This window comes from Schistocerca nitens, chromosome 3 (assembly GCF_023898315.1).
Source record: "Schistocerca nitens isolate TAMUIC-IGC-003100 chromosome 3, iqSchNite1.1, whole genome shotgun sequence".
Taxonomy (NCBI): Eukaryota; Metazoa; Arthropoda; class Insecta; order Orthoptera; family Acrididae; genus Schistocerca; species Schistocerca nitens.
This window is the reverse complement of record NC_064616.1, coordinates 751,106,873-751,131,713: the sequence shown is the minus strand read 5'-3', so window position 1 is coordinate 751,131,713 and position 24,841 is coordinate 751,106,873. Positions and strand designations below refer to the sequence as shown.

Here is a 24,841-nt window from a genome sequence, read left to right as displayed (position 1 = left end):
GCTAGACCTCCAGGCCCAAAGTAGAAGCCACGCGGGGTAGCCGCGCGGTCTTAGGGCGCCTTGCCGCGGTTCACGCGGCTCCCCCCGTCGGAGGTTCGAGTCCTCCCTCGGGCATGGGCGTGTGTGTTGTTCTTAGCATAAGACAGTTTAAGCAGTGTGTAAACACAGGGACCGATGACCTCAGCAGTTTCGTCCCATAGGAACTTACCACAAATTTCCAAATTTTCCAAAGGAGAAATATGGAAAAGCTTCACTGCTCTCTGTAGTTGTGGCGGCTGTACCGCTGGATGACTGTGGCATCGTACACAGCGGTGGGCACCCTAATTCATCGTACACTTAGATGACAAACGTCATGAGATACCTCCTAATATCGTGTCGGACCTCCTCTTGCCCACCTTAGGTCACCAACTCGACGTGGCATGGAAGTCCACTGAAGAAATATTGAGCCACGTTGCCTCTATAGCCATCCATAATTGCGAAAGTGTTGCCAGTGCAGCATTTTGTGCATGAACTGACCTCTCGATTATTTCCCATAAATGTTCTATGGGGTTCATGTCGGGCGATCTGGGTGGCCATTTTAATCGCTCGAATTGTCCGGAATGCTGTTCAAACCAATCGCGAACAGTTGTGACCCGGTGACATGGCGCATCGTTGTTTTGGAACATGAAGTCTACGAATGGCTGCATGTGATCTCCAAGTAGTCGAACATATGCATTTCCAATTAACGATCGGTTCAGTTGGAGCCACCACCAGCTTAGACAGTGACTTGTTGACAACTTGGGTCCATGGCTTCGTGGGGTCTGCGCCAGTGTCGAAACCTTCCATCAGTTCTTACCAACTGAAAGTGGTACTCATCTGACCAGATCACGGTTTTCCAGTCTAGGGTCCAACCGATATGGTCACGAATGGTTCAAATGGCTCTGAGCACTATGGGACTTAACATCTGAGGTCATCAGTCCCCTAGACTTAGAACTACTTAAACCTAAATAACCTAAAGACATCACACACATCCATGCCCGAGGCAGGATTCGAACCTGCGACCGTAGCAGTCGCGCGGATTCGGACTGAAGCGCCTAGAACCGATCGGCCACCGCGGCCGGCTCTATGGTCACGAGCCCAGGGGTGGCGCTGCAGGCGATGTCGTACTGTTACCAAAGGCAATAGTTTTGGTCGTCTGCTGCCATTCCCCATTAACGCCAAATTTCGTCGCAATGTCCAAACGGACACGTTCCTCGCACGTCCTACTTTGATTTTTGCGGTTATTTCACGCAGTGTTGTTAGTCTGTTAGCACTGGGAATTCTACGCAAGCGCCGCAGATGTCGAGTGAAGGCCGCAGGCCACTGCGTTGTCCGTGGTTAAATTGGTATTCTTGCCACTGTGGATCTCGGAATATAGAATGCCCTAATGATTGCCGAAATGGAATGTTCCCAGACGTCAAGCTCCAACTACTTTCCGTCGAGCGGCCACAATCACGTCGGTAACCGTTCTCATGAATCACCGGAGTACAAATGACAGCCCCGCCAATGCACAGCACTTTTATACCGTGTGTTTGCGGTACTACCGTAATCTGTGTACGTGCATATCGCTATCTCATGACTTTAGTCACCTAAGTGGTGTTCACCCGATGTCCATGAAATATTTATAAATGATACACACAAACTTTCCTTGAGAATCAATCTATCCATTAGTCAAAACCGGATCAAAGATTAGCCCGAACAAAAAGACTGAAGGCGCAATACGGGACTTTAATATCTATATGAGTAGATGAAAGATGGGCAACGGCCTTGCCGCAGTGGATACACCGGTTCCCGTGAGATCACCGAAGTTAAGCGCTGTCGGACGTGGTCGGCACTTGGATGAGTGACCATCCGGGCCGCCACGCGCAGTTGCCATTTTTCGGGGTGCACTCAGGCTTGTGATGCCAATTGAGGAGCTACGCGACTGATTAGTAGCGGCTTCGGTCAAGAATACCGTCATTACGACCGGGAGAGCGGCGTGCTGACCCCACGCCCCTCCTATCCTCATCCTCCTCTGAGGATGACACGGCGGTCGGATGGTCCCGATGGGTCACTTCTGGCCTGAAGACGGAGTGGTGGTGGTAGATGAAAGATAGGCAGAAGAAAAAGATAGATGGAACTTGCAAGATTATTCTTTTTTGGTAACCTGTTCATATAGTGTAATAAATACACGGCGCGTTAGTGAATCCATGTAGCGGAGAAACAATCGTGGTCTGGTAAATCGGCCAGCCTGACGAGGTTTTTACGCTGTTTCGCACACTCGTCTAGGCAAATCCTCGTCTGGTCCCCAAATTCCGTCTCAATGAATAGACGCTGGGTATGACTTACCATTCTTCGGCCGCATTGACGACTCTGGCGTCAGGAATGGCATCTGAGCGCAAAGTTAAATAATAGAATAAAATTTGCTAAATCCTGAAAAATTGGACCCCTTATTATACGGGATAAATACTAGGGGAATGAATGAAGTAATATGACTTATTATAGGAGACGAAATTTGACAAATGATATACCTGCTTTAGACATACAAGGTAACCGGTACATAATCTGTGGCAATAAACTCAAATTAATTCCTTCAGAAGGTGGGGAGACGTAAGCCAAGAGCAAGATCAACGTGCCGTTGTTGCAGAGCTCGAGCAGCGAGCAGGAAGCAACCTCCGGCAGCAGCAGTTGTTTGTGTATCCACACAGTGTTTACATAAAAATTTTCTTAGGATCTTCTGTCAAGAAGTGAATCTTATTTGTGTGCTTATCTGCACTGATTATCGTTTGGTTACATTTTCTAAGTATTTGCATACTTTTCTCGTACATTAGCTTTTGTGTGCCCTGAGTTTCCACTTACAAGTGACTGTTTATGTGTCTGTTTTTTTGTAGGGTAATTTATTTTTGTTTTAAGAACTTGCGGGGTTTGTGATACAAGTATAGTCAGAATTCTTTGGAGTAGAGTACATTGAAGAACCTTCACACTATTTCTCTACCGGTGCAAAGAAAAACGAACACTTAAAACACTTCCGTGCGAGCTCTGATTTCTACCTATGTGGATGGGAGTCAAAAAAATATTTTCGCATTCGGATGAGAAAGCTGACGACTGACGTTTGGTGAAAAGATCTCACCGCAAGGAAAAACCCCTTTATTGTAATGATTTCCACCCCAACTCGCTTACCGTATCCATGACACTCTCTACCTTATTTCGCGATAATACAAAACGAGCTGCCTTTCTCGATGTCCGTCAATCCTACCTGGTAGGGATCCTGTACCGCGCAGCAGTACTCCAGAGGGGGACCGACAAACGTAGTGTAGGCAGTCTCTTTAGTAGATCCGTTGAGTTTTCCAAGTGCTCTGCCAATAACACGCAGTCTTTGGTTCGCCTTCCCAACTTTTTCTATGTGATCGTTACAATTTACGTTTTTCGTAATAGTAATTCCTAGGTATTTAGATGAATTGATAGTCTTTAAATTTCTGCTATTTATCGTGTAACTGAAATTTAACAGATTCTTTTTAGTACTCATGTGAACGATGTCACATTTTTTTATTGAACAGATTAAATTGCCACTTTTTGCGCCAGACAGATATTTTGTCTAAATTATTTTGCAATTGGTTTTGATCTTCTTATGACTTTACTACAAGGTAAACGACAGCACCATCTGCAAACCACCTAACATGGCTGCTGAGATTGTCTCCTGAATCATTTATATATATTAGGAATAGCACATTGCCTATAAAACTTCCTTGGGGAACGCCGGATATCACTTCTGTTTACTCGATGACTTTGCGTTAGTTATTACGTGTTTTAGTCGATGATTTTGCGTTACTTACTACGAATGTGGAGGAGGCTCTGCCCGTGGGTATGGAACACAATGGGTGCAATTGGCTGCGGATAGTGGTTCATTTCTATACGAAAGACGCCTACCGATTGGGTTCTGAGGCCATTCACGGCTCCTTTCGGTGGTTGGCCGATTTGGTGAAGGCAGCTAGCAATGCAAGGACCATGCAAGCTCAGCTCAATATTTGTAGCATCGCACCCGAGTCGATCGCGGTCATCTGGTTTGAAGCAGAGTGGAAGGTCTAAACCAGAGGCTCAGACGATTCTGCTACAATATTAGATACGAGTTTCTCGACCATCAATACTGAGTGATTTTTACGGCATTCCTCAATAGGTCAGGCGTGCACTACACACGGGAAGCGCCCGATAGGATAGTGGACTAGGTTAGAGGAACACCTCGCCCCCACTTAGGATCAGTCATGAATTGTTTGCCGCAATTGAAGACAGGTGATATACATTATTCTCAGATAATACGATGTGTGACCACCGACGTCAACACAGATACGGCACCTTCGTACCATGTTCTGGTACACATCAGCAACCACTGATCCGCCAGCATTAGCAGCAGCCGTAACCCACACCAGTAGGTCTTCCTTGAATGCCACAGGGATCTCGTAAATCAAGGACTTCATGTTGCCCCACAGGTAGTAGTTTAGTGCAGCGTTTCTCAACTGCCGTGTCGAGACTCTTTGATATGTCGCGAATACATGTCAGGTATGTTGCGAGATTTTTAATGTCTTCTAATCTTACGCAGATAAAATATCTAGAACATACAAAAATTTAGCGCCAAACCGTTTCTTGGAGTAATAAATTTGTATCTCATAGTTGCTCCATAATTTAAAAAAATGCAGGTTGAAGTCGGGAGAACGTGGTTCAAGTCGGGAGAGCGTGCAGGCCCCACAGTCGGGCCACCACGACCTGTCCACTGTTGCCGAAATCGTTGGTTCAATGGCTCTGAGCACTATGGGACTCAACTGCTGTGGTCATAAGTCCCCTAGAACTTAGAACTACTTAAACCTAACTAACCTAAGGACAGCACACAACACCCAGCCATCACGAGGCAGAGAAAATCCCTGACCCCGCCGGGAATCGAACCCGGGAACAAATCGTTGGTCCAGCTGGTGTCGAACCGCACGTGAAAAATTAGGTGGTTCGCCTAATGTTCTGCAAATGTTTTGGTTGTACATCTTCCGAGGGACCATGCAGTACGGCCTTAAGAAGCAGTACGCGGCACCCGTGCGATGTGGTGGATGAAAATGCGTTTAGTTCCTGATACTCATGGGAGATGGGTGGGGGGAAGCGGGGATCGGGGGGGGGGGGGATGCGGAGGGGGAGGGGGAGGAGGAGGAGGAGGAGGAGGAGGCGTAGCACGCTGGTTTAAATTAACCCAAACATGAATCTTGTGGAAATTGAGAGCTTCATGCGTGAAAAGAATTTTGCCTGCAGCGTGGAAACGGTACCTTTCCAGACATGAGATCTTGTGCTAAACTTAACCGCCTTGGTCTCCACTAGAAGTCCTCAACGTCTGTAAAGAGAATTTACTTACAAATCAAATGGTTCAAATGGCTCTGAGCACTATGGGACTCAACTGCCGAGGTCATTAGTCCCCTAGAACTTAGAACGAGTTAAACCTAACTAACCTAAGGACATCACAAACATCCATGCCCAAGGCAGGATTCGAACCTGCGACCGTAGCGGTCTTGCGGTTCCAGACTGCAGCGCCTTTAACCGCACGGCCACTTCGGCCGGCTAGAATTTACTTACACCCTGTATATCGCAAGGATAGCTTAGGCGCCAATGGCGACGGCGTATTTACTGCGGTAAAGAATTAGATAATATCTAGTGATGTTATGATCCCGAACGAGAAATAATCTGAGTGACGTTAAGCATCAGATGTGGGTCAATGATAGTAAGAGGCCCGGAATTATGAATAGCACTCAAGTATCGGTCGAACAAGTGCCTTTTAAGCCACTTCTGTCCAGGACGAGTTACATTTCTTTAAGAATCTGAAGAATATATAACTCATCCACGAAGGAAATGGCATGTAGGGCGCTTGTTCGACAGATTCCTGAGTACTGTTCGTCAATAAGGGGTCCTAAACAGGTAGGACTGGAAGAGAGAGAGAAAATCCAAAAAAGAGCGACACATTTCGTCACGAGATCGTTTAGCCGGCACAAGAGCGTCACAAAAATACTCGACAAACTCCAGTGAAAGGCGCTACAACAGAGAAGTTGTGAATCACGGAGAGATTTATTATCGAAATTTCGAGAGAGTACTTTCCCGGAAGAGTTGGAAATCGTATTACTTCCTCCCACATACGTCCCGCGAAATGACCACAACGACAATATTCGAGCAATTAGAGCTAATACAGAGGCTCACAAACAGTGATTCCCCCACGCGCCATTCGTGAGTGGAACAAGGAAGGGGAGGAGATCCTTTGATGGTACCAATAGTGCCCTCCACTGCACACCGTCGGGTGGCTTGCGGAGTATTTATGTAGATGTAGGTAATTTAAAGAGTGCCCCAAGCAAGTGTGACACTATCGCTACTGTTTACAATATTGTAACGGGTACCAGTGTTCTGTGGTCTAGGTTGGTGGGTGGGGGAGAGTCACAAGAAGTACGCTGTCAATAGGGCTTTTATTTCCTAACAGTGTTTACTTGAGCCTCGTAGTGCTACGGCTTAATGGAGGATCAAAAACGCATCAGAATGGAAATGACCAACTAATTTTTGACACATTTTCAGAGCAACCAAAAAGATTTTTTGTGTCGGTCTGCGACCAGAGATGAAACTTGTGTACACTACTACATCCCAGAGACACAACAACTGTCAAAGCAGTGTTGATTCACCACCAAAATAGAAAGCAAAGGCAATACGGTCGGCCGGAAACGTCATGGCGTCAGTTTAATGGGATGCGAAAGGGATTCTGCTGATAGACCATATTCCCACTGGTCAGACAATTACGAGACAATATTGCGCCATCTCCAGTACCAACTACAGCAAAAGATAGGAGAAAAAAGGGCCAGATTCGACGAGGAAGAAAGTCAACTTTCATCAAGAGAATGCACGCCCACATGCAAATGTCGTTGGTATGGGAAAAATACATGAAAAAAGATACGAATTGTTTCCAATCGCGCCTTATTCGACTGATTTAACTCCATCAGACTTCCATCTCTTCCCTAAATACAAAATTTTCTCGGTGGACGGAGATTCTCTTCAAACAAAAACTGATAGTCGAAGTTGACGTATATTTTGCCAGCCTGGAGGAATCTAATTTTCCAGATGGGATCAGGGCGTTGGAACATCGCTGGACCAAGTGCATTAGCGAACAAGGAGACTACACTAACAAAAAAAAATTACCAAAGTAAGTCGTTTCTATCTATACCATTCCGAGAGAATTTCAAATAACTCCTGTACATATCGATAAAACGATGTCGCACAAGGCTAATATGAGACCGCCCTGTCGAATGTACACGTAAAATTTCGGTTTGAGAATCATTTTGTTGATAACGGAAAGCAAACAGAAGTTTTCCGAGACACTGGGCGTCACATAAAACGTGTGATGAGCAATATTCATTTATGAAACTTTCTGGCAGATTAGAAGTGTGTGCCGGAGCGAGATTCGAACTCGGGACTCGAACTCGGGACCTTTACCTTTCGCGGGCAAGTGCTCTACCGACTGAGACACCCAAGCAAGACTTACGACCAGTCCTCACAGCTTTACTTCTGCCAGTACCTCGTCTCCTGCTTTCACAGACGTTCTCCCGCTGCGAAACCTGCAAGAGAACGGGTCGTTAGTCATGCTTGGGTAGCTCAGGCGGTAAAGCACTTGCTCGCGAAAGACAAAGGTCGCGAGTTCGAGTCTCCGTCTGACACACACTTTTAATCTACCAGGAAGTTTAATATCGGCGCACACTCCGCTGTAGAGTGAAAATGTCATTCCGAATATTCGGTTAGAGTGTCACCAACTACATACTGCAAAAACGAAATTGCAAATATCAGCCAAAATACCAGAGAAAATGCGGCCGACGACTCTTAGGGGAGATGCCCAGCATAAATAATTTGGTGCATAACTTTGGTATCTCCGTGAGGCTATTTTCAGATGATGCGGTTGTCTATAAGAATCTGGAAACATCAGAAGACTGCAGGAAGACCAGCAGAGGATTGATGAACGTTGCAACAACTGACAACTGACCCGGAACGAAAATAAATGTAACATACTACGCATATACAGGACAAGAAATCCACTGCTTTACAATTACACTATTGGTCCAACATCAAAGGAAACAGTAACGACCGTGAAATACACTTGTGAACAATTACACTATTGGTCACAAAGCGCGGGAAACAGTAACTACCGTAAAATACAGGGTTGGACAAAAATATGGAAACACCAAAACACATTATCATTTCCAATACGGTGCAGGAAACACGCCGGCATTCAAAACAGCTTCCAGTCGTCGCGGAATGAATAAATACATATTCTGCATGGTTTTCAAGAGAATCTTATACCACTCTTCCCGTAAAACAGTGGCAACTTCAGGTAACAATGATGGAGGTGGAGAGCATCACACACCCTCCTCTACGAAGCAGGCCACAAAGACTCAATAATACTCCAGGTTTGGTTACTGTTATGGCCAGCGAAGATGCGAAAATTCATCCTCGTACTCTCAAAATCAGTCCTGGATTATACGAGCTGTGTGAACAAACCCTGCCGAGGTGGCCGATCGGTTCTCGGCGCTACAGTCTGGAACCGCGCGACCGCTACGGTCGTAGGTTCGAATCCTGCCTCGCGCATGGATGTGTGTGATGTCCTTAGGTTAGTTAGGTTTAAGTAGTTCTAAGTTCTAGGGGACTGATGACCACAGAAGTTAAGTCCCATAGTGCTCAGAGCCATTTGAACCATTTTTGTGTGAACAAGAGTCCTGTCGTCTTGAAACACAGAAAAACCATTGGGGAACCAATACTGTACCATGGGATGGAGATGATGAGCAAAAATGGCCACATAATCCTTGGAAGTAATGTGATCTAGCAGAGTAGCCATTGGCTGCCATCATCACCACCACCGAACACGCGTCAAGTATGGGCCCCTTACCAGTTGGACCGAGCGAGGTGGCGCAGTGGTTAGACACTGGACTCGCATTCGGGAGGACGACGGTTCAATCCCGCGTCCGGCCATCCTGATTTAGGTTTTCCGTGATTTCCCTAAATCGCTCCAGGCAAATGCCGGGATGGTTCCTTTCAAAGGGCACGGCCGACTTCCTTCCCCATCCTTCCCTAATCCGATGAGACCGATGACCTCGCTGTCTGGTCTCCTTCCCCAAACCAACCACCAACCTTACCAGTTGGGTCTGATTCAAGAGATTGAGAAGATCCAAAGAAGAGCGGCAAGATTCGTGACTCATACAGTTAGCCATGGCGAGAGCGTTACAAATATCATAGAAAGTTTCAAGTGGGACACACCTGCAGATAGACGACGCGCTAAACAGAAGGGGCTGCTCAGTAAATTCCGAAATCCAATCTTTGCCGAAGATGTAGTAGAGCATATATTATTCGAGGATGTAGTAGAGCATATATTATTACCACCAACTTCAAGATCGCGTAATGATCATCATTCAAAAATAAGGGAAATAAGAGCTCGTACTGAGGCGTTCAGACAGTCGTTTTCCCTCGCGCGATCCGCAAGTGGAACAGAGGGGGGGATATGACTTAGGCGGGAATTGTGCCCTCCGCTGCAAACCGCTTGGTGGCTAGCGGAGTATATATGTAGATGTAGAAGTTCCACTCATAGGACAAACTCGGCCAGAATTTGGAAACGGTGTGAAATAAGACTCATTCGACCACATGACTTTCTGCCATTGCCCCAAAGTCCATGTTTTATGGTTTCACCCCACGTTTACCTGTAACAGGAATTTGGGTCGCAGATGAATAGTTCTGGAATTCCAGCTTACCCCGCAATTCGCAACTCATGGAGTCCCTTCGTGTTGCTTTGGTGCTGACATGGTTCTCGACTGCGACATTCAGTTCTGCAATGACCTTTGCAGCTGACCTCTGTACTTTTTGTCGCAAGCCTCTTCAATTACCGTCCTTCACGATCACTCACCACACACCTTCACCGCGTTGTGACTTAGCGGATGATGTTCTTCCGTTTTCCCTGTATGCGTAGAAATCTTCCATACAGTGCCTCTTGAAACACCAAAGATTTTGGTTATCTAGGTTACGGAAGCACCACCATACGAGTGCCAACAATCCGCCCACGTTCGAATTCACTTAACTCCGATATAATACACACAACTGCGGCCGCGCGGGATTAGCCGAGCGGTCGGGGCGCTACAGTCATGGACAGTGCGGCTGGTCCCGGCGAAGGTTCGAGTCCTCCCTCGGGCATGGGTGTGTGTGTTTGTCCTTAGGATAATTTAGGTCAAGTAGTGTGCAAGCTTAAGGACTGATGACCTTAGCAGATAAGCCCCATAAAATTTCACACACACACAATTATCCGTATGGGACGGAAAATGGTAAATCTGTTGTACATGTACAGACAAACAAACATTTTTGAACACTCACAACTGCGCAGAACACGGTTCTGACCACGAAGACACTAGCAACGTATAGAGGACATTGCACAGATGCTGTTCGTGGTCAAACAGATCAGTGAAACCTGAAGACTTGGCTAGCATCTGCATTTGTATTCAAGCATGCATTCCTCGCGGTGCTTCCATACTTTTTGTCCAACCCTTGTAGCTAGGAGTAACCATCCGGGGTGACCTAAACTAGAATGTCAACATAAAAAAATAACACGAAAAGCTGATACCAGACTCATAGAAAGAATGTTAAGCATATGTGATTCACCTACGACAGAAGTGGCTTACGAAACACTTTTTCGACAGATTCTTGAGTACTGCTCATTAGTTTGAAGCCGTTCACAAGTGCAATTGATAGAAGAAAAAGACAACATCCAACGAGGAGGGGCGCGTTTCGTCATGGGATCGTTCTGTCGGTGCGAGTGTTTCACGAAACTGTTCAACAAACTGCAACTACAGACGCAATTTCACAGTATATATATAAATGACCTGGTAGATAGTGTCGGAAGTTCCACATGGCTTTTCGCGGATGATGCTGTAGTATACAGAGAAGTTGCAGCATTAGAAAATTGCAGCGAAATGCAGGGAGATCTGCAGCGGATACGCACTTGGTGCAGAGAGTGGCAACTGACCCTTAACATAGACAAATATAAAGTATTGCGAATACATAGAAAGAAGGATCCTTTAGTGTATGATTATATGATAGCGGAACAAACACTGGTAGCAGTCACTTCTGTAAAATATCTGGGAGTATGCGGACGGAACGATTTGAAGTGGAATGATCATATAAAATTAATTGTTGGTAAGGCGGGTGCCAGGTTGAGATTCATTGCGAGAGTCCTTAGAAAATGTAGCCCATCAACAAAGGAGGTGGCTTACAAAACACTCGTTCGACCTGTACTTGAGTATTGCTCATCAGTGTGGGATCCGTACCAGGTCGGGTTGACAGAAGAGATAGAGAAGATCCAAAGAAGAGCGGCGCGTTTCGTCACAGGGTTGGTTTGGTAAGCGTGATAGCGTTACGGAGATGTTTAGCAAACTGAAGTGGCAGACTCTGCAAGAGAGGCGCTCTGCATCGCGGTGTAGCTTGCTGTCCAGGTTTCGAGAGGTTGCGTTTCTGGATGAGGTATCGAATATATTGCTTCCCCCTACTTATACCTCCCGCGGAGATCACGAACGTAAAATTAGAGAGATTTGAGCGCGCACGGAGGCTTTCCGGCAGTCGTTCTTCCCGCGAACCATACACGACTGGAACAGGAAAGGGAGCTAACAAACAGTGGCACGTAAAGATTTTGGTTATCTAGGTTACGGAAGCACCACCATACGAGTGCCAACAATCTGCCCACGTTCGAATTCACTTAACTCCAATATAATACACATACCGTTGGGTGGCTTGCGGAGTATAGATGTAGGTGTAGATGAAGGAGTTGTGGATCACAGACTTATTGCTAAAATTTCGAGACAGTACGTTCCCACACGAGTCGACCAAACATACTACTTCCTCCTCCCAAATACGTCTCGTGAAATGGCTGCAACGAGAAAATTCGAAAAATTATAATTAATACGCAGGTTTACTGACAATCATTCTTTCCTAGCGTCATTCGCGAATGGAACAGGAAACGTGTGGGGGGAGGAGGAGGAGTGGGAGGGGGGAGGGGGAGGAGGAGTTAGGAGGAGGGTGGAGGGGGAGGGCGCACACAGTGGCAACAGATGTGCCCTCCGCCATACCGTAAGGAAGCTTGCAGAGTACAGTACAGTCCACAAAATGTTATCATGTAGTGGAAACGGGTAACCTTCGCTTCTCGCACAGTAGCTGTTCTACATAAGTAACCTTGTCGCAACGCTTATGTATGCATACAGAAATGCTGGGGGCACAAGTTGGGCACCGAGCCAACATTCATTTTCATGAGCGTGAAAAATCGCCTACAACTCCGCTGCAACTGGTTTTCGCCTCGGATCGTAGACCCCAAATAAATCATGCTGTGCCTTTTAGATGTCCAAATGTACATTGTGCAAATCTTATTAATAAACTGCAGTTTTATAATGCACCACGCTTTTCGTTTCTCTTCTTTAATCTAAAAGAACTATACTCTGGAAGGTTTAATCAGTCAGTAAGGCCGTCGTCACACGGGACGAGTTAGCTAACGTTGACGTGTCACTTCACTTCCTGTTAAGTCACGCTGAGGACCCCGTCACATGAAAACCTAAACAGGTTCTGCGATATTGGCAACGTGCCACGTACAATGGAACCAATAGCAAGCAAGAACGCTCCCTACGTCACAAGCTGAAAGCGAGATACCACTTTGTATTTGTCGTGTTTGACAGAAACACTTATTCGGTGGCTATTATGTTATACCTTACAACGTATGAATATATGCTCTTTGTAAGCACCAGCACACAGAATGCCTCGAGAACGAATCGTTACTGGTACGATTTGTTGTAAAGAAGTGATGAGAAATGTCATATTGGTGGTTAAAGAATTTTCGAATATAGTTGCTTTCGCATTGTATTCGCGCGTTACGCCAGTAAGCCATTTTAAGGCAACGGCACATTAAAGACTCATGAAAAACGGATAGTTCTTCTTAGGATTTCTTATGTCGGTTAATTACATTTCGGCGATTAAAGTCTTTATAGGACTGTAACATAAAATACAAGGTCACTCACTAGAGACTTTCAGGGAAGCGTAGCTTGTAGCGCCGGCACGTTACTGAAAACGGGGTGGACTGATAATTTGTGTCCAATGTTCACTGATATTGAAGTTTTTAATGATGTGTATCACAAACAGTACCCCATAACTAGCGTAAGGACAAGGAAGGAACAGTGCGTTTTAACAGAGATAACGTAGGAATTTTACGCGTGTCCATTTTTGTGAACACAGTGTACGATTTTCTAAACAAATAAACCGACAACTGTTGCTGGAGAGCACAAAAGCACGTTAATCAGCTCGTCCCGTGCGCCTATGGCGCTGTCTCTCGTGACGTTTGATTTCCCGTCTCCATGCACGTCAACGTTAGCTGCCTCTCCCCGTGCGACGACGGCTTAACGCTGCATTGAATGCCGTCCGTCATCCGTTATCCTTATCCAGATGATTCAAAGAATAGTAGTTTACTATATACAATACCTTTTCTCACAATGTGTTTGAGTAGATGTGAGGCACTAACACAGAGAATAATCTCACCGTACAAAATATTACTGACCTAAAACTTCGTGGCAGATTAAAACTGTGTGACGGAACGAGACTCGAACTCGGGACCTTTGCCTTTTGCGGGCAAGTGCTCTACCATCTGAGCTACCAAAGCAAGACTCACACCCCGTCCTCACAGCTTCACTTCTGCCAGTACCTCGTCTCCTATCTTCCAAACTTAACAGAAGCTCTCCTTTCTTTCAGGAGTGCTAGTTCTGCAAGGTTCGCAGGGGAGTTTTTGTGAAGTTTGGAAGGTAGGAGACGAGGTACTGGCAGAAGTGAAGCTATGATGGCGGGGCGTGAGTCGTGCTTGGGTAGCTCAGATGGTAGAGCACTTGCCCGCGAAAGGCAAAGGTCCCGAGTTCGAGTCTCGGTCCGGCACACAGTTTTAATCCGCCAGGAAGTTTCATATCAGCGCACACTCCGCTGCAGAGTGAAAATCTCATTCTATTACTGACCTCCTTAGAAGAGCAGGCCGGTCACATTAGAGTGCTATAGATGGCGTACAGCTGGTAGGCCTACTAGACGCTCATGTGACTCTCCACCGCTCTAGTACGCAATCGCACTTACGCGTTATGTATTGCCACTCTGTAGTATGGAATCAGCACAATTTGACATTCACGCCGTGAATGAAGTTACCCGATTTGTTGGCGTTTCAACGATGAGCGTCTAGCGCGTCGAGAACGAATTGTGTACTACTCCCAGCCGTAAGACGACCTAAGAATAGTGTGGCAAAAGCATCCTATGAAGCACCTATCTCACCTCGACTAGCGAAGTTAGCCCCACAGAAAACTTCTAAGCCTCTTTGGAACAGCGAGTAAAACGTAGCACTCAACATCCCCGAAGTTTGGTAGCTGTAACGGACCTAATCATCAATGACTTCAGCTGAATATGAGAGTCCTGACGAAACTTGTGGACACACTGCCGTGAGGTCGTTATAAAGGCTAGAGGCGGTGTTACCCGGCATTGGCGTTATGTCTCCTAGGAGTGACTTTTTTCTCCTTGTTCTTATCTATCGAGGGATGTGGCGCAGTGGTACGACACTGGACTCCCATTTCGGAGGACTATGGTTCAAATCCCTATCCGGCCATACAGGTTTAGGTTTTCCGTGGTTTCCCTAGATCACTTACTCCAAATGCCGGGATGCTTTCTTTGAAAAGGACACGGCTGATATCCTATACCATCCTTCCACAATACAAGTTTGTGCTCTGTTCCTAACGGCTTCGTCGTCCATGAGACGTTAAACTCATGAGATAAAAAGTCGCACGATTGGAAAACGTTCCCCCTACATTTCGTGCCACAAATAGTAATAACCATGACGAAGTAGTGACGACTCATTATCTCTCCATCATTCCTTTCGTATATACAACGAGCTGACACACGTAATGCGATAGCGATATGTACATATACAGAGGGCGGTAGTATCCCGTACATAAGGTACAAAACGGCAGTCCATTGGCGGAGCTGTCATATATACACAGAGGATTCATGTGAAAAGGTGTCCGACATGATTATGGCCACAGAACAGGAATTAACAAACTTTGGTCGCGGGATGGTATTAGCTGCTAGACGCATGGGACATTCCATTTCGGAAATCGTCACGAAATTCAATATTCCGAGGTCCACAGTGTCAAGAGTGTGCCGAGAATACCAAATTTCAGGCATTACCTCTCACCACGGACAACGCAGTATCTGACGGCCTTAACGACCGAGAGCAACGGCGTTTGCGTCGAACTGTCAGTGCTACCAGACAAGCAACACTGCGTGAAATACTGCAAAAATCATTATGGACGTACGATGAACGTATCTGCTAGGACAGTGCGGTAACATTTGCCGTTAATGGGGCGTAACATCAGACGACCGACATGCCTTTGCTAACAGCACGACATCGCCCGCAGCGACTCACCTGGGCTCGTGACCGTATCGGTTGGACCCTGAACGTCTGGAAAACGGTGACCCCATCCGATAAGCCCCAATTTCAGTTGGTAAGAGCTGATAGCAGGGTTCGAGTGTGGCGCAGACCACACAAAGCCATGGACCCAAGTTGTGAACAAGGTACTGATCATCTTGGTAGTGGTTCGGTTATGGCGTAGGTCATGTCTGAATGAAATGGACTGCTTCATCTGGTACAACTGAACCGATCCCCGACTGGATATGGGAACCGATCACCGACAGCAAATCGTTACTTTCGGCCACTTGGAGATCATTCATGGACTTCATGTTCCCAAATAACGATGGAATCTTTGTGGAAGACAATGTTTTATATCACCGGGCTACAGTTATTCACTACTGTCTTGAACAAAATTCTGGACAATTCGAGGGAATGATTTGGCCATCCGGATCACCCGACATGAATCCAGTAGACCATTTATGGGATATAATACAGATGTGAGTTCGTGCTCAAAATCCTGCACCGGCAACACTTCCGCAATTCTGGACGGCTATAGAGCAGCATGGCTCAACTTTTCTGCCTCGGACTTCCATCGACTTGTTGAATCCATGCCATATCGAACTGCTGCACTACGCCAGGCAAAAGGAGGCTCAAAATGGCTCTGAACACTATGGGACTTAACATCTGAGGTCATCAGTCCCCTAGAACTTAGAACTACTTAAACCTAACTAACCTAAGAATATCACACACATCCATGCCCGAGGCAGGATTCGAACCTGCGACCGTAGCGATCGCGCGGTTCCAGACTGAAGCGCCTAGAACCGCTCGGCCACACTGGCCGGCACAAAAGGAGGCCCAACTCGATATTGGTTCAAATGGCTCTGAGCACTATGGGACTCAACTGCTGAGATCATTAGTCCCCTAGAACTTAGAACTGCTTAAACCTAACTAACCTAAGGACATCACAAACATCCATGCCCGAGGCAGGATTCGAACCTGCGACCGTAGCGGTCTTGCGGTTCCAGGCTGCAGCGCCTTTAACCGCACGGCCACTTCGGCCGGCAGGTTAGTATCCCACCGCTGTTTGGTGCGTCTCCAGACATGTCTTCCCTGGTCATCGGAGCATATTTCGAAGTGGGTGCAGTCACTTAAGACAATTCTATTCCAGTCAATAAGATTCCAGGCCGAAGATATGTCTGGAGACGCCCCATCAGTGGTAGGATACCAACATGACTGTCGCCCGCCATACAATCAGCAACCAGGAGTGGGGTCTGTGGTTCCATTTCTTTTCATAACAGGACCCCTTTGGTTGTTATCCGCGGCACCCTTACAGCACAGTTGTGCGTCGACGATATTCTGTGCCCCGTTTTGTTGCCCTTCCTGCAAATCAACCAAGGCTTACAATTCAGCACGATATTGCACGCGCACACACGGCGAAATTTTCTACTGCTTGTCTTATTGCTTGACAAACCCTACCTTGGGCAGCAAGTTGCCAGCCCTCCTCCCAGTTGAAAACGTTTGGAGCATTATGGGCAGGACCCTCCAACCATCTCAGGGTTTTGACGATCTAACTCACCAATTGGACAGAATTTGGCACGCTATCCCTCAGTAGGACGCTAAACAACTTTATCAATCAATGACAAGTGCTTGCATAAGGGCCAGAGGTGGACAAACGCGTTATTGACTTTCTCAGTTTATGAAACACTTTTTATTGAATAAATCATCCAATTTTTCTGAAATATTTCAGTAAATTGTTTGTATGTACATGTACATCAAATCTACGTATTTAACCCCGGAAGAAAATGCACACTACGAAGCAGGGGGTTTTGAAAAATATAAGGGCGATCACAAAGTTTCCGTTCGAATGCCGTACAGTCCAGAATCGGTATGCGGATCAGGAAAAATCGCCGTGAGCATTGAGGTAATCATCCGACCGACGCACCAGGTTGAAGATGCCCGTTTGGAAAAACATCGTGTCCTGCTCCGTGAAGACGTCCGCTGCACGTTCTCGTCCGATGGGGATCGCCAATCCTACAAGGCCTTTTTTAAGGAACCGCAGTCGTGATAATCGAATGGGGAGAGCAGCTATAGGACGGCTGTTCGTGTGTCTCCCACTTGAGTTGGCGTAACTTCTGCGTTACGACATTTGCGCAGGTGACGCCTGTATATAAGAAGGGTAGAAGGACGGATCCTCAAAATTACAGACCAATATCCTTAACATCGGTTTGTTGCAGGATTCTCGAACATATTCTCAGTTCGAATATAATGAATTTCCTAGAGACAGAGAAGTTGCTATCCATGCATCAGCACGGCTTTAGAAAGCATCGCTCCTGCGAAACGCAACTCGACCTTTTTTCACATGATATTTTGCGAACGATGGATGAGGGGTATCAGACGGATGTCATATTCCTTGACTTCCGGAAAGCGTTTGACTCGGTGCCCCACTGCAGACTCCTAGCTAAGGACGAGCATATGGGATTGGTTCCCGAGTATGTGAGTGGCTCGAAGGCTTCTAAGTAATAGAACCCGGTAGGTTGTCCTCGATCGTGAGTGTTCATCAGAGGTGAGGGTATCATCTGGAGTGCCCCAGGGAAGTGTGGTAGGTCCGCTGTTGTTTTCTATCTACATAAATGATCTTGTGGATAGGGTGGATGGCAATGTGCGGCTTTTTGCTGATGATGCTGTGGTGTACGGGAAGGTGTCGTCGTTGAGTGACTGTAGGAGCATACAAGATGACTTGGACAGGATTTGTGATTGGTGTAAAGAATGGCAGCTAACTCTAAATATAGATAAATGTAAATTAATGCAGATGAATAGGAAAAAGAATCCCGTGATGTTTGAACACTCCATTAGTAGTGTAGCGCTTGAGGCAGTCTCGTCGATTAAATATTTGGGCGAACATTGCAGAGCGATATGAAGTGGGACAAGCATGTAATGGCAGTTGTGGGGAAGGCGGATAGTCTTCTTCGGTTCATTGGTAGAATTTTGGGAAGATGTGGTTCACCTGTAAAGGAGACCGCTGATAAAACACTAATACGACCTATTCTTGAGTACTGCTCGAGCATTTGGGATCCCTATCAGATCGAATTGAGGGAGGACATAGAAGCAGTTCAGAGGCGGGCTGCTAGATTTGTTACTGGCAGGATTGATCATCACGCGAGTGTTACGGAAATGCTTCAGGAACTCGGGTGGGAGTCTCTAGAGGAAAGGAGGCGTTCTTTTCGTGAATCGCTACTGAGGAAATTTAGGGAACCAGCATTTGAGGCTGACTGCAGTACAATTTTACTGCCGCCAACTTACATTTCGCGGAAACACCACAAAGATAAGAGAGATTAGGGCTCGTACAGGGGCATATAGGCAGTCATTTTTCCCTCGTTCTGTTTGGGAGTGGAACAGGGAGAGAAGATGCTAGTTGTGGTACGAGGTACCCTCCGCCACGCACCGTATGGTGGATTGCTGAGTATGTATGTAGATGTAGATATGGGAACATACGCTTGTGTCGAATCGCGACCAGCACAGAACTTGGCGTACCAATCCACAACGGTTGTTATCAACACACACGCTACTCCATACATATTCGTCATTCTCCTTCGGCAGCCAAGGAAAGAATAACAGCACGCTGGTCCTGTTTGGACGCATTTGGTAATACTGTCGCCATAGTTCACGTTTCTCCATTTACCGCGCGCACACCCTGTAGACACGAATAACACAGTAATTCCTTGTCTGCATGACACCCGCATAGGAGTCGCTCTATGTTGCATACAAGCTGCAGCAACGACCTCAAACCAAAACCTTTGGCTGCCCTTGGACAAAGGGGGTTGGGGGCGAAGAGGAAGATCCATCACTACACTATCTGGGCAAAGCAACCATCCTGACATAGGCCTGTAGTGGTTTTGAAAAATAGCACGCTCCTCCACACTGCAGCCGATTTCCACGGGTATTCGTAGGAAGGCGTTGTTTCAGTACTGTCTTGTGATTTTGTAGTTGGAGATGATCGCGGAGAGGAGAGGAAGAAATGCGGTTACCGCCACATTCCTAACCCTGTCGACGACCACCAAGATGCTGGCGACCACGATATCCCCATTCGACTGTATTGCGAATATGTCTGCTGACTAAACATATGGCATTAATGCAAAATCTATTGATCACCAACTGAACGTCCTCGGTGGTCAACAAATGATTCTTATATTCCTTCTCCGATCAAAATTAGAGGTTGGCTTCAGAGTCAAGTAGTTTCAAATGTAGCGGAATATCTAAAGTGGGATACAAGACCGGTATTTGTTTCGAAGAGCGGAAATTTGGAGTTTTAAGTCCATTGATGCGTGGTCATTGGTCACAAAAAGGTACCTCATCTGAATAACGGTGTTCCATGCAGCCTTACTGAATGAATAGTCCTCACGTTAGCGTGATGTGATTATAGGGAGCCATGGAAACTTCAGTCAGGATTACCGAACGGGGAGCGGAAGCCCAGCTCCTGGATACAAGGCGGAGTCAGTGTGGCACTACACTAAGACATAATGCTAGTGGCTGGTGTGCTCCAGATGGGTCCTTGATATAATCTTCCGATTTTCTGAATGGAGGAGGAGGAGCTTAGTGTTTAACGTCCCGTCGACAACGAGGTCATTAGAGACGGAGCGCAAGCTCGGGTGAGGGAAGGATGGGGAAGGAAATCGGCCGTGCCCTTTCAAAGGAACCATCCCGGCATTTGCCTGAAGAGATTTAGGGAAATCACGGAAAACCTAAATCAGGATGGCCGGAGACGGGATTGAACCGTCGTCCTCCCGAATGCGGATTTCCTGAATAACTTTTTTTTTAATTACATAGTTTTATTTGTGAACTCAATGACTCGGATTAGGTAATTTTTGGCTAGCGCTGATAACATAGCCTCTATGTCCCATTACAATGTCGATGACTGCGAATCACTGTCGTAATCATTGCACTAACTTGCTCAGCTTATCGCAGAGAAAAAGGAAAGAGGAATATTAGTGTTTACCGTTCCGTCGACAACGAAGACATTAGAGACGGAGCGCAAGCTCCGATTAATGAAGGAAATCGGCCAGACCCTGTGGCAAGAGCCACGCTGCAGCGATCTAGGGAAATCACGGGACACCTAAATTAGGATGGGCGGACGGGGATTTCAACCGGCATCCTCCCGAATGCGAGCCCAGTGTGCTAACCATGGTGCCAACTGGCTCGATTATCGCAGAAGAAGCGTATAACATGTTACTTTAAGAAGACAACTCCAACAACGTATTTCCAGTGAGCCACTACTAGTGGTTAATATCTTCGATAATTCCCTTGCGTGAAAGGGTTGCCACTGGGTTCCAAACTCCAATGAACACTTCTAGGACGCTCTATCCTGGTATACACCAACTATTTTGAAGGCTCATAGCTGTTTTAATTACCAGCTTATAAAGGCAAATACACTCTTAAGACAAGAAAAACCACGACGAAGGAATTATCCGAACGGAACGGAAAATGGTTAATCTGTTGTACATGTACAGACAAACAAACGGTTACAGTTTCAGAAAAAATGGATGATTTATTCATGAGGAAGAGCTTCACAAACTGAGTAAGTCAATAACGTGTTGATCCGCTTCTGGCTCTTATGCAAGCAGTTATTCGGCTTGGCATTGACTGGTAAATTGTTGGACGTCCTCCTGAGGCATATCATGCCAAATTCTGTCCAACTGGCGCGTTAGATTGTCAAAATCGTGAAATGGTTGGAGAATCCCGACCAGAATGTTCCAAACGATCTCAGCGGGGATAGATCCGCGACCTTGCTAGTCAAGGTAGGATTTGGCCAGAACGAAGACAAGTAGTAGAAACTCTCGTCGCGTGTGGGCGGGCGTTACCTTGCTGGAGTGTGAGCCCAGAATGGTTTACCACGAAGGGCAACAAAACAGGGCGTAAAATATTGTCGACGTATCACTGTGCTGTAAGAGTGGCGCTGATGATACCCAAAGAGGTAGTGTTAGGAAATAAAGAAAATGGCTATGAGCACTATGGGACTTAACATCTGAGGTCATCAGTCCCCTAGAACTTAGAACTACTTAAACCTAACCAACCTAAAGGACATCACACACATCCATGCCCGAGGCAGGATTCAAACCTGCGACCGTAGCGGTAGCGCTGTACCAGACTCAAGCGCCTAGAACCGTTCGGTCACACCGGCCGGCTGTTCTGAAATAAAATGGCACTCCACACCATCACTCCTGGAGCCGTACGACGGGCGACATTTGGGTAGGTATACGACAGATGTCTGGTGCGTCCCCAGACACGTCTTCGCTGGTCATCGAGGCTCATTTCGAAGCGGAACATATCACTGAAGACAATTCTACTCCAGTCAGTGAGATTCCAGGTCGAAAACATGTCTGGAAGCGCCCCGGACACCGGTGGTGTTGCTGGCTATCGCCCACCGTACGGCCCGGCAACCAGGAGTGTGGGGTATCATTTCTTTTAATAGCAGGACCCCTTTTGTTACCTTCCGCGGCGCCCTTACAGCACAGCGGTATGTCGAGCACGTTCTACGCCCATTTTCGTTGCCCTTCATGGCAAGTCATATTGGGCTTACAGTTTAGCAAGATAATGCTCGCCCGCACTCGGCGACAGTTTCTACTGCTCATATTTGTACTTACCAAGCCCTGCCTTGGCCAGCAAGGTCACCGGGTCTCTTCCTAATTGAGAACGTTTGCAGCATTATAGGCAAGGCCCTCTGACCAGCTCGGTATTGTGACGACCTAACGCGCCCATTGGGCAGAATTTGGCACGATATCCCCCAGGAGGAAGCCGACAGCTTTATCAATCAATGCCAAGCCGAATAACGGCTTGGCTGACGGCCAGAGGTGGGCCAAGGCGTTATTGCCTTGCTCAATTTGTAAAGATGTTTCTCTTGAATAAATTATCCAACTTTCCTTAAACTGTTATCACTTGTCTGTCTGTACAGGTACATTCATTCCACCGATATCAGTCCCATTCACATAATTCTTTTGTGGTTTGCCTTTTCTTGCCTTATGGTGTGTTTTAGATCTTCTAGAATGCTTAATGACACTTTCTCTAGTCTCTCAATTTTGTGCAACTGAAAAATGCCATGACGCATTGCGCGGTCTCTCTAAATCACTTGAGGCTAGTGCCGGAACGGTTCCACCAACAACCTACGCAATATTTCCTGTTTCATCCTCGTTTAATTAAGCAACTGCACCGTCTCACACCAAAGTCAACGAAGCTTTATACTGTAATCTTCTGTTTCTTTCTTTAAGCCGCAATTTGGTTTGGGATCTACATTAAATTGTAACTAACTGAGTAAGCTGATTTTCATGTAGGTGGCCATGACAAGTAAAGCTCTGTAGTTTTCTAAATAACCTCCGAGTTTACGACTATTTTATTTTCGCCAACAGGAATCGATGTCATAGATCTCAATAGCCGATTCCACCGGCTGTTAAAGAGTTCGGAGAGAGTGGGTAGAAACGTTATTAACAGAGCTATTATGATTTGCCTGCAGATTCCTTTATCAGCCCTTCTTCATTAAGATATTGCAACCGCAAAGAGGTTTTCGATGGCCTGCCAACACTTGACTCAATTTTTTGGCGCAAGGGATTAAGGGAAATACCTTTCGAGCCCAACAGTAAAGTCGTTTCCGAGCGCACGCTTACAGAACTCCGTGGAGTCACTGGCCCCACTCCGTATCCATGCATACGTATGAACAGCATCGTACAGCCGTGCCCTTGGCTAGCTTTGTCCCCACGCCGGCCCCCTCCTACACAGTGGCTATGACTCAGCTGCTTTTTAGATGGGACTGCAGGTTCACAGTGGCCGTTCAGGCTATGAGGGCCTCTATGGAGTGGCGGCTGACCGCCTGTTTGAAAATCCACCTGGAAACTGGACCGCCTGCAATACGGAGCTGTCAACACTACCAACGGTCCTGCTTTTAAATATGACCGACACCCAGTACAGCTCAACTTACCGCGCCGGTGGCTGTCAAAGGCCAGTGTTTCTGCTGTCAGTTCCCACATTAAACCTGCAAGTTCCCTTACCTCATTTCTAATATGGCGCTAGAGTTAAAATTTTACTTCGCTAACAGAATCTGAAACGATAAGTTTGGAGCTAAATTACTACCATCCACATTTTACGTTCCAAGTCTGCTGATGTAGGACCATTATAACAGATGAAGAAGAGATTGCAGCATCCCGTAGACACCAAGGTCATTTCAGGCGGAGCACTACGTCGGATTGGGCAAGGACTGGAGAAGGAATAGGCCGTGACCTTGAAGAAACCACCTTGGCGTTCGCCTGATGAAATTCAGAAGAACAAGGAACCCCAATGCAACGTTGTTCGGATGGGAATTTGAAGCCCGCTCTTCCCCAAGATGAGTTCAGTGTGAAACTACAGCACTTCGTACGATTTTCATTATAAGGACATTACAGTCAAGTAATAACCCATGTCAATAACATTTATCATAAATATTTGTCGGCATATCAAAAATTATAAATTAACACTTCGCCGCAGAAGGACTTTACTAAGAATTATTGCTTAGTTAGAACTTTGCAGTTCGACGGACTCCTCTTGCGCACGCGAACCCCCCCCCCCCCCCCCCCCCACACACGTTAGACAAAATACACTTTTGAAGTGCTCTCACTAAGGCGAGTGGCCTGAATCCATAGGCTTATCAGGTTCGAGTCCCACCGCCATGCGTAGGAGGAACCTTAATCTCTATGTCCCACGGGCACTTGGGTGCTCTATGTTGTCTTATAGCGCCAGTTATGCGTGTCGATGACCACGTGACACTTGCCCCCTCTCGCCGCCAAATCGCCGTCGTCATCCACACCCCCATCCGCTTTCCCCTGCCGAGCCACAGTTTGTTATAGTCTACAAAGTCTGAGGCTGTAGAGTGTTTTATAGACCATCACAATTGTAATTATGAAGTCATTGTAGTCCTGGCCCTGTGTTCAGATATATGGGCGTATTTTCCACCAACTCATGTAAACTTCGTCTGGTTTTGATAAGCAAGATAGAAAATAAACATGCGTGAAACAAAGTTAATGTGGTCAACACCGCGATCAAAAGAAACTTGGATGCATTCTGTAGTTACGTCTCTTAAGTACGACGCTATGCACACGCAGTCTCAAGAATACTATTAACAATTCTGGCCGCCTTCACACACACACACACACACACACACACACACACACACACACACAAAAAAAAGCACGTGCGAGCTAAATTCATCGAAGTATTGTTATGATAAAAAAAATTTTGAAACCAGACTGGAATTGTTGTTGTTAATCTAAGCACAAATTTGCTCAATAAAAATTTCATGCAAATTACCTAAAACAGTTAGCCGCGTTGCAA

The 24,841-nt window shown here is 46.4% G+C and overlaps 1 protein-coding gene and 1 pseudogene across 5 annotated transcripts in view; one reads left to right on the top strand and one right to left on the bottom strand.

The window, feature by feature from the left end:
- The window catches only part of LOC126248751 (uncharacterized), a 308,443-nt gene that overhangs the window by 208,300 nt on the left and 75,302 nt on the right, over positions 1–24,841 (bottom strand). The window lies entirely within an intron of this gene.
- LOC126250354 (5S ribosomal RNA) lies at positions 1,776–1,893 on the top strand (annotated as a pseudogene).